At 33.3% G+C, this 10,959-nt stretch overlaps 1 pseudogene; it reads right to left on the bottom strand.

Annotated features, from left to right (window-relative positions):
• Positions 1-5,223: 5,223 nt before the first annotated feature.
• On the bottom strand, positions 5,224-5,448 carry LOC129511212 (cytochrome c oxidase subunit 7B, mitochondrial-like; annotated as a pseudogene).
• Between the last annotated feature and the right edge of the window lie 5,511 nt (positions 5,449-10,959).

The raw sequence follows: 10,959 nt of genomic DNA, 5'->3' as shown, positions 1-10,959 counted from the left end.
TAAGTGTTCCTTATGCAGTCAATAAAAATAATCAACAATATTTTCATATTAAGAAAGTTTAAAAAATGAAAGATGACAATACACAAAACTATTCTTTTTCGTTTTATTGAAGTATCACATATATAGTAAAATACATAAATTATAATCGAATAACAAGTGCATTTTGAAAGAGTGAATATATCCATGTAATGAGCACTTAGACCATTGCCAACATTCCAAACTCCCTCTCCTGCCTCTATTTAGTCACCAGCAGCGTGACCATTGTCCTCATGTCCAAAATGCTGTACTATCTTTGCCCGCTATAAGCAGCAAAAAAATGATTCAGATAGTACATTTTAATGTCTGTTTACTTTTACTTGACATTATGTTTGTGAGCTGCCTCTGGGGTATTGTTTATAATTTTAATTTCTAAATTTTTAATGCTATATTATATAATATTGCATTAATTCACCATAATTTAATTATCCATGAAGCTTTTGATGAATATTTGAATTGAATTTTTAGTTTTTATTATGAATAGTGCTGTAATGAGGATCCTGGTGTATGTGGTTTGAAGAATGTATACACACATTTCAAACAGCAAACTATTTTGTGGAGTTTGGTGATCAAGTTGCCTGCTCATAAAACATTTATAAAATAATTATCAGACTGGAGTACTTGGGTGGCTCAGTCGGTTAAGTGTCAGACTCTTGACTTTGGCTCAGGTCATGATTGCAGGGTCATAGGATGGAGTCCTGTTTCAGGACTGCTTGGGATTGTCCCTCCCTCCCCTTCTGCCTTCCCTCCTACCCCGGTGAGCTCTCTTTCTCTCTCTCTCTCAATAAATAAATAAACAATTTTTAAATTAATTGAATAAAATATTAGCAGACCAGGGCTCCTTTCAGTTAAATTCTCTTTTTGTCCTTTTCAAATCACACGGAGATCATGACTGAGTCTTTAAGTTCTAAGTATGAGGTAGTTCATTACTATGACTTATGAGGGACAAAGGCTGCTGTTTCTTTTTTCCCCTCTTTCTAGTGCCAAGTTTGAAACAAACAGTTTTGTTGAAGTTGTATTCCAGGGGGAGGTTCTTTCCTGGTTACTCCTTACAAGGAAGGTGTAGCTCTATGAGGATACAGATTTAAAGAGGTCACAACACCAGATTTCTATTGGTTAGGTCTTGTTTTTTATCATCTGTTCCTCTGAATTCCGTAGAACAATGAATTGTATTTTTAAGTTTCAGCAGGAACTGCTTATACCAAAGTTAACTTTGGTATTGGTATACTTCCTAGTGTTTTCCCCTATTTTGAAGAGTGGTTTTTGGTATATATATATATATATATATTATATACACCAAATATACATTCCTATATATGTATTTATATACACACATATTTTCTGCATATGTTATATATTTGATAAATATAGTATATATTATATATGTAATATGTAGTATGTATAACACATGTATTATATATGCCAACTTAGTGATTTATTATAATATTTTGTTGTTCTATTTTTTCGTTTTATATCAAACATTTATATGTGCCAGGTGCTTGGGTCAGGAGGCTCCCACTGAGTATCTGACCTGTCTTACTCCCTGATTTTGAAATCAAGTGTTTTTATAGGACTGGCTTATTATCAATGGCCACTTCTTTAGAGGGGGATCCCCTGACCACTCCATTAAAGTCTCATGACTTTTTCACCCTCTCAATTTCATAATACTCTTTTGTTTTCTTCACACACTTATTTGTCTATTTGTTTGTTTATTTGCCAAATGTCTTTTGCTATTACAAAATGAATCCCATTATGGAAGTAATTTGTATATGTTCCTTTTTTCTCCATCACCAGGACTTATTTTATTATTTTCTTATATGGCACACAAAAATAATTTTTTAAAAGGGTAAATAAACAAATCAGGTCATCATCTAAGATTGGAAATTTAAAATATTGTCCATATTTCTTAAAAAAGAAAAATAATTCACCCCTGAATATGGTCACTTTGTGCTAGGGCTACCATGTTATAAATTACATATCTTTTCTTCTGCTTATATGTAAGGAATGAGAGATATAAACAATTCATTAAAAAGCTGAAGATGAAATTTTAAAACAAAATTTTAAAATGAGCTTTTCCATGAATATCTAAAAAAATGCTAGTGTTTCTGCTAAAATGATAAGTCTAATAAAAGCTGGTATAGCATTCAGTCTTTATGTTCAGGAAGCAAATGAGGATGGTGGAATGTAATCGCATCTGAAAGTACTATAATTTGTTCTTAAATTATTTTAAAGGATGATAAGAACCACCTTATAAACTGCAAAATCCCTGTCAAAAGGCTCAACTTCAAGCTTTATTACTTAAGATTGATTATTTTTCACCTAATCAAAAGTGGATAGCAATAACTCAGGAGGGATAGAACTAGTGAGTACATTTTACAAACATTTTATAAGCAAACAACTTGATCACCAAAATTAAACCTACTTGTAAAAGGAAATTGATAAAGCAGGTTAACAAGTCATTTTGTTCAGTTACATAAATCCTTCCCTGATTGACAAATAAAATTCTCATGCCAAGTTACAGTATATTATCACTATTTTATTTTTTATTTTGCTACTGTAACACATCCCTTGGCAAAACAATGAAAAAGGTACAATTTCTCATTGGCCTATTTTCATCTTCCATTTGAATGATTTTCTTATTTTCTGATCACTATGTAAACAAATAGGCATAACTATTTTCCAGAAAAATGCTATTTACAGAAAGAAGTGATTGGCCTGATGGCCTAAGTTTTCCTATCCTTGCTTTAGTGTCTGTGTATAATTTATGACTTAAAAATAGAATTTGATAAAAAAAAAGAATTTGATCTGATTGTTTTCTACGTTTTTGTGTTTGTTTTGTTTCATTTACTTTTGCAAACATTGTTTTCAAAAACATCCTTTTAGATGAACCTTTGCTATCATCTAATTATCAAGTGCAGGTATGGATCTAGGATTAAGAGAGCTGGATCAAACTGCACATGTCTTTGAAAGATATAAAATAATGTTCTTCTTGAAAATAGAAACCATTTATACTACTCTTTACAACATGGAAAAATACACATTTCACCACAGCATCGCCAACTTTGTTTTGTTCATCTCTTACAGTCATTGACACAGTGATATCACATTGCTATTTTATTTGAACAAAAATTGTTCCAAATCTGAGCTAAAGCAGAATCTTTTCTTGAGATTACCTGCTCCGTCCAGAATGAATGAGCCTTCCTGATATCATCTAAGCAATTTTCTTATACAGTTCCATGAATTTAATGAGCCCTCTGGAAACCCACCCACATGATTGATTGTAGGAGAGGCTATCAGTGCCCCAAACATAACCTGATGACCTTTCTCAGAGATATCCTTGGTTTCCATACACACTGACACGTGCCTCTTTGTTTTTGTCAGAGGTTCTATCCAGGCTTCAAAATCACATTTAGTTGTCTTGTCTCCTTAGGCTTCTGTTGGCTCTATTTCTCAGACTTTCCTTATTTTTGATGATCTTAATGGTCTCTAAGTATATGGGTCAGGAAGATTGTAGAAAGTTCCTCTCTTGGAATCAGTGTGGTTCTTTTCTCATGATTAAATTGAGGTTATGGGTTTCTGGGAGGAAAATCACAAAGGCAAAGCGTCAGCTTTATCATATCCTATGAAGGATATATCCTATCACCTAGAGGTACAGGTGTTGATGCTGACCTTTACCACTTGGCTGAAGTAGTGTTTGTCAGGGTTTCCTTCTTTAATGTTACTCTTTTTGATATGCATAGTGCAATGTATAGAGCAAACTTAATGGATAGGGATTTATGCTCTCCCTCCATTAGGATGGAGTATTTACACACATTATTCAGGATTCTTTGTACAAGTGATGTGTCTCTTCTCCTTCATTTGTTAGTTTATTCACTCCCTTATTGATATCAGTATGGACTCATGGACATTTACCTAACGTGTGTTTGAGGGACACCTGGGTGGCTCAGTTGATTAAGCATCTGCCTTTGGCTCAAGTCATGATCCCAGGGTCCTGGGACTGAGTCTTGCATTGGGCCCTCTGCTCAGTGGGGAATCTGCTTCTTTCTCCCTCTGCCTCTTGCTCCCCTGCTTGTGCTCTCTCTTTCTGTCTAACGAATAAATGAAATTTTTTAAAAAGTGTGTTTGACATAACTCACTAATAATTTTTTTTTATTTTTTTTTTAATTTATGATAGTCACAGAGAGAGAGAGAGAGAGAGAGAGAGAGAGAGAGGCAGAGACACAGGCAGAGGGAGAAGCAGGCTCCATGTACCGGGAGCCCGACGTGGGATTCGATCCCGGGTCTCCAGGATCGCGCCCTGGGCCAAAGGCAGGCGCCAAACCGCTGCGCCACCCAGGGATCCCACTAATAAATTTTTAATATCAACAAAGTATAATTGTTTTAAGAAGTCAAATTAAAATATAGTTTTTTAATTGAAAAATTTGATTAATAATATATTCGTTCTCTGGCATATACTTGTATACTTGACAGTAAGTGTTTAGCACTCATATTACATGAGGTAATTAATGAGTAATGTTTTTAAAGAATTTAAATGAATAAAGAATACTTAGTTACCACAAAACAATTGTTTTCTCTGTGACCTTGTCTATATGCAAATATGTTAGCTCTTCATAACATTTAAATTTAAAAGGTAAAATAGTTGTATTAAATGGACATTATAAATATATTTTGAAAGATTGCATTTGAAATTTTACAGTTACAATTTTAGGTGCTATCTACTATTATTTGCTTGACTGTAAATATATGTATACAGTTAAAAGACAAGCATATTAAGGTATATGTTGATTTGTTTTCCTAAAAGAGAGACATACGCATGTGTATATATTTTTTAGAGATTTTAACATATATTTTAATATAATATAATATAATATACAAATATAATATATATTTAACCCAAAAATGTTGGATTAAATTTATATTAAATTGATATATTTATATATATAAAATAGAATGGAAAACACGGTGGCACTTTACAACTTTACAGTATGTTATTTGGGTAGATATTTTCTTGTCATAAAGAAACAGAGAAGTCATTTTTTGTTTTCTTTATATTTTACCTGGATGGCAGGGATTTTTTTTTTGTAGGTTTCAAATGTACTTTATTTCTTCAGTCTTGCCATATTTTAATGGGTGCACGGTGCTTTTACTTGGCATTGATTATGAATTGGTTTTGAAACAATTCAGTACCACACCAGCTGGGATTATTGACTGTTGATCTCTCCATTTCTTTGGTGTGACTGCCAAATGGGGACAGGTTCCATCCTATCCTGATTTGTGTTGCTGTCTGTGTCCATACACTAGCTGATACACCATGGATATCAGGTGTCCATTTCTGGCAGCTCCCTCTTGCCATTGTTTGCTGAATGCTTTCAACTCATAGATGACTTAGAGCATTTTGGGCCATGGGAAACACTATGAAGCTGAAGTTGTTTGGCTTTTATACTAATGAATAGATGAGTCAGAAAAGTAAGGAAAAAGTTACCCAATATGTTTCCTACATCTAAAGAGAAGCTGAATTCTAGTATCTGTGTACCTATTTGACTTTATATATGGATTACCCTCACTATCCCATAAGACCTTCTAAGTGTTAATGGAACTGTTGTACATAAGGTCTCATTTTATGTACTACACTCTCGATAGGTGGTTCCACACTCCTCACTATAATGTTGTTATTTCCTGGAATAAATTAACTGAACTATTCAGTCTTGTCATTATCTGGCGATTTCTGCGCTTCTGTAACACTAGCCTGAATGTCTTGCCATGAATTAGAAGCTACAGACCAGATATTCTAGAAGGAAAATCAAGAAGTATCATTTTAAATACTTTATTTTCTGATAATCGTAGAATGAAGGTCCTTTTCCTTTTTTTCTTAATCTGCAATCCTAATTTTGCAGGTTTTATCTATACTTTTATAGTGGGCTCAGCTTAGAAAAATCACTGCTATCCTTTGACAAAGAGCATTAGGCTAAATTTTCTTAGTTCTCACTATAACACACTATTTTGCAAACAGTGCCATTGCCAGAATTTATAATAATTCTGCTGAAATATTATTTATAGATGATATTGCTTGCAAAACTACTCAGAATTGTTGCTGGATGTTTTATAGTTACTTTGTTTTCTTGTGGATATATAGTTCCTTGCATAGGTCAATATGAATCATCTGTCCTTCAAACCAGGGTATAATTACATAAAAAGGGTGTACAAACCAAAAATGATAGAAGCATTATAGTTAAACATAACTTGCATATAATTAAGTATTTTCAAGCATCTGTTAAGGAAGACAGAAAGTTTGCATTTTATATATGGAAATACTGTCTTTACAGTTTTCCCCAAAATTTAAGCTTGTACTTGCTCCATACTTTGGAGAATACCTGTCCTATAGGTTTGAAAAATTTTATTCCCTAGAAAGCCAAGAACCCTCACAAAACTTAGAATCTTGAAGAAAGAGGGCTACCCCGAATATTTACATCAGTGGGTACTTGGTTTCTGGTTTGAGTAGACCAGGTGATAAGGAGAGCAAAAAGAAAAATATTTACTGAGACAACAAAAGAAATCCAAAATGTAGCCCTAAAGTATTATAAGATATCTCTATAAGAAAGTTATTGCTCCAGCATTGATCTGTTTAACAGTTATGTATGACCCTTTACATTTATTATGAACATAAAGTAATGAGATTTGTTTTAATTAATCAGAAACTATATAAATAAAAATGGCAAATAGAAAATGCATATTAGAATAGCTCAAGTTTAAATAAAATTCTCCCACTGAAACTGAGTCATTCTTATAATAATGATAATGATGAGAATTTACCTGGAAAATATGCACTAATAAAGCAAACAGTTTAAGGAATAATGTTGATTTATGAATAAATATCACTGATAGTCTTGATTGTCAAGTTATATAAATGTATAAGCTTAAATCTACGAATATGGAAAATGAAAAAGGAAATGGACTCTAACCCAAATTCAATTAATGACATTAGCAGGACCACACCCGCATCTTTCTTTAAAAAGATAAGTCTTTAAAATGTACCTGTTTTCAAAAGGTTTCTTTAAAGGGCTCCCTTGAGCTTGAAGGTGGCTCAGTCAGTTAAGCATATGCCTTTGGCTCAGATCATAATCTCAGGGTCCTGGGATCCAGCCCTATATCATGTTCCCTGCTCACGAGGAGCCTGCTTCTCCCTCTCCCTCTGCACCCCCTTCCTCCCACTTGTGCTCTCTCACTCTGAAAAAAAGAAATAAAATCTTTTTTTAAAAAGTGAAAAGTGTTCTAATTCTAGACCGTGGCATAACTTTGTGTTCTAATGTGATTAATTGACCCTATGGAAACTAAATTAGCATTCTTGAAAGAATGCTTGAGCAATTCTCTGATGTACTTTAATGGGCTTAATAGATGTTCTTGGAAATTCATTCAACAAAATGTCCATCTTAAGAAGAACCTTTAAAGGTCTCTAACCAGACTTGCAAGAAATCTAATGATCTTTAACCAAGCTTTATTTATTTATTTATTTATTTAATGCAGCCTAACAACTGATTATATAGAGTGTTTTTACTTACACTATAAATGTCTCTGCCAAAAGGATCTTTGAATTAGCTTTTATGAGCTACTTCTTGCAGCAAATTTGAAATATAATTTTGAATCATGATCAAAATTAATTAAGACTTGGTTACTTTTATTAGTTTGTGATTCACTTTTATTGAAAATTAAGTGTGTAAATCTTTTGCCTGTATATACTTTACCATATTATTTCCAAATTGTCATTTGTTTCTAAACTTTATGTTATGGATTTTCCCTTTATAACAATTTAATTTTTTGATTTACGTCAATTAAAATTGCTAAAGTTATGCAGTCCCTATTGTGCTTGCAAAAATTAAAATAACAACAAAATATTCTCTGTCATCTAAATTGAATTGATACAGACTATTTTTTTAAAATATAGAGCAAACAAATTAACAAAAGAAATACAACTTGGCCACCTTTCTCCACACCTATAGTTCATTAGTGGGTTAAAAGCTTCTCAGATAAGAATAATGACTACAAAAATAACAATTAAACAAGGTAACAATTTCTTCTTGCACAATGATGTAAACTACTTCAAATGTCATACATCATCAATATGATTAAAATATTTTTTTAAAAAAATTATAAAGTGATATTTAAAATCAGAATCTTCGGATTATCAGTTGATCTTTGGGAATAGAACTTTAATTTCAAACAAACTTTAAAGAAAGAAGAAGAGTGGTGACAAAGAAAAAGAAAGAAAAAAGAATTATGTTGAAGTATTCATGTATCATGCAGGATAAAAATAAAAAATAAAGGTAGAAAATAAAAAATACTGTAATTACAGAATGGTAAAAATAATCATAACATACTAAAAATAAAAATAAAGTTCTTTCAAATGTAAATATTTTAACTTTTAGAAAATATATATCAGATATAATTTTCCATAATTTAAGGCTTCTTAGAAACAAGACTTTCTGATCATGTGGCATTGTGCAAGAAACTTGATTTCCTGATACAGTATTATTGTAGGGAGGCCTACATCTTCTATAAAAAACACAAACATTTTCCAGCACCTGAGTGGTTCAAGTTGGTTAAGCATCTGCCTTTAACACAGGTCATGATCCTTGGGTCCTGGGATCGAGTCATGAGTTAGGCTCCCTGCTCAGTGGGAAGCTTGCTTCTCCTTCTCCCTCTGCTACTCCCCCTGCTTGTGCTCTATTTCAAATAAGTAAAATCCTTAAAATCAATCAATCAATCAATCGATCGATCTACCATATTGCTCAAAGAATGAGAACTTTTTCCCTTCCTCATGTGTCTAAGAGTGCTTCCTTCTATCATGCCCTTTGCTCTTTTCTCTCTCTCCTTCCATACTTTTTCAACCTCTCCAGGGTTTTACCTGTTTTTGTCTTTGCCAAAGACATACCTTATTTTAGAAGGAGTCATCAAAGAGCTTTACCAGATTTGCAAGGAATCTGATTCTTTGTAATCTTTTTTTTTTTCTCTCTCTTTTGGTGGTGGTGGTGGAGCAGGAAGAGACCCAGCTCAACAGTTGACTGATGTGATGCTTTTTTACCAATTACTTTTTCCTCTTTTTCATCAAATTTCTTCCTTTTCCTTTCTCTCACTTTTTTTTGAGTTTTTTGAGTTTTTTGAGACCTTAATGATAAAACCACCCCTTTACCTTCTCCAACATTTCAAAAAAGTCTGCTCTTCCCAGAAGTTTGTCTTACAGAGGAATGTGGCCTCCATTTAGAGGAAGAAGGGGTCACACGCCTTGGGATAAGACTGCCACATCAATGATCTCTGTCTCATTGTAAGTATTAAGAAAAGGCCAGAAAGATGACTGATACTCTACACCCAAACTCAGAACCTTCCATCACCATTTGCCTTGAAGACCAACAATAGGAATCTGATGCTTCTTACCTGCTTCTTCATTCACCCCAAAATTAATTTTTCTCATTAATACATTCTAATCCATTCTAAACACCATATACCCAGCACACTCCCTCTCCCAATCCTTCTTTCCCCACTTCTGAAAGGGTTTCTTTCAGTCCTGGAAACCCATGATTGATCACCAGAAGAATAATCAAATGAGACAGCCTTTTTCTTAACATTTTCCTCTGAATAAAATTTCTCTTTTGCTGGGGTAATTTTATACCTTCTGGTCTTATAGGATAGATATATTCCCCATCCCTCATATTTACTGGAACTGAAGGTAGATAAGTATTCTAGGTTTTACATAATGATTATTTGAGGGACTTTAAAAATAATAATGCCGAGGATATGCCCAGACTAAATTTATCATAATTTTTAGGGATGAGATGTAAACACTAGCATTTATTAAGGTCTCTGAGTAATTCCACTGTGTAGATATATTTGAAAATTACTGTCTAGATTCTTACTGTCATTTGAAATTTATTATCACTCCGTATCTCTAAAAGTCCCCACTTTTATTTTAGTTTCATAAATTTATACTGCTATTTGTCCTTGGTATTCAAATCACCTACTGACCACCAGGACATTTTTCCTTGTTTCTCATCAGATGTCATCTTCTGGATCACTATCAGTCTCTATAGCCCTATTATTCCTTTATACTAGTTAATTTCAATTTCTTTATTCTTGTTAATCTCAACTCTAATATAGCTTTGTCTTCCCCTTTACTTGAATTTCTCCTCTCTAAAATTTTTGTCTTTCCTTTCACTTCAGCCACCCATTTGCATGGTCATTTCTACCTTTTAATTATCAATAACAAAAATTCCTCCATAATTTTGCTTAGATTTTATTTATTTATTTATTTATTTATTTATTTATTTATTTATTTGAGACACAGAGAGGCAGAGACATAGGCAGATGGAGAAGCAGACTCCATGCAGGGAGCCCGATGTGGGACTCGATCCCAGAACACTGGGATCACACCTTGAGCAGAAGGCAGATGCTCAACCGCTGAGCCACCCAGGCATCCCTCCTCCATAATTTTAATTTTAAGTGCTGAATTTTTCAACTACATGCTTTGGTCTTCCCAGTGCTCTCTCTATGGTATCCCTAACAGTCTAGTTTTTCCTAAATGGTTCTATTGATCCTGACATTTTATTGTATGCCTCAACTACTTCATCACCAGGGAATCCATGAAGATAGAGAAAAGAAAGGAGTCCAAAACATGAGTCTTGAGTCACTCTAGCATTTACAGTAAGGGAAGTTGAAAGAAGACTAACCAAAAGAGAATGAGGCTAAATTAGAGATGGGGGAAGGAGAGGAGAGAGAGAGAACTGAGAAAATGAACATCCAGTGAAAAACTCAAGGTTTAAAATCAAGTAGAGAAAATAATTGGTGGAAGAGAAAGTGATTACTCCATCAATAGCTATATTAGATAAGCAAAATGAAGTCTTAGAACTTAACACTGGGTTTGGCAATGTGAGAGTA

The sequence above is a fragment of the Nyctereutes procyonoides genome, unplaced genomic scaffold (genome assembly GCF_905146905.1).
Source record: "Nyctereutes procyonoides isolate TBG_1078 unplaced genomic scaffold, NYPRO_anot_genome, whole genome shotgun sequence".
Lineage (NCBI taxonomy): Eukaryota > Metazoa > Chordata > Mammalia > Carnivora > Canidae > Nyctereutes > Nyctereutes procyonoides.
This window is presented reverse-complemented; position numbering and strand designations above follow the sequence as displayed.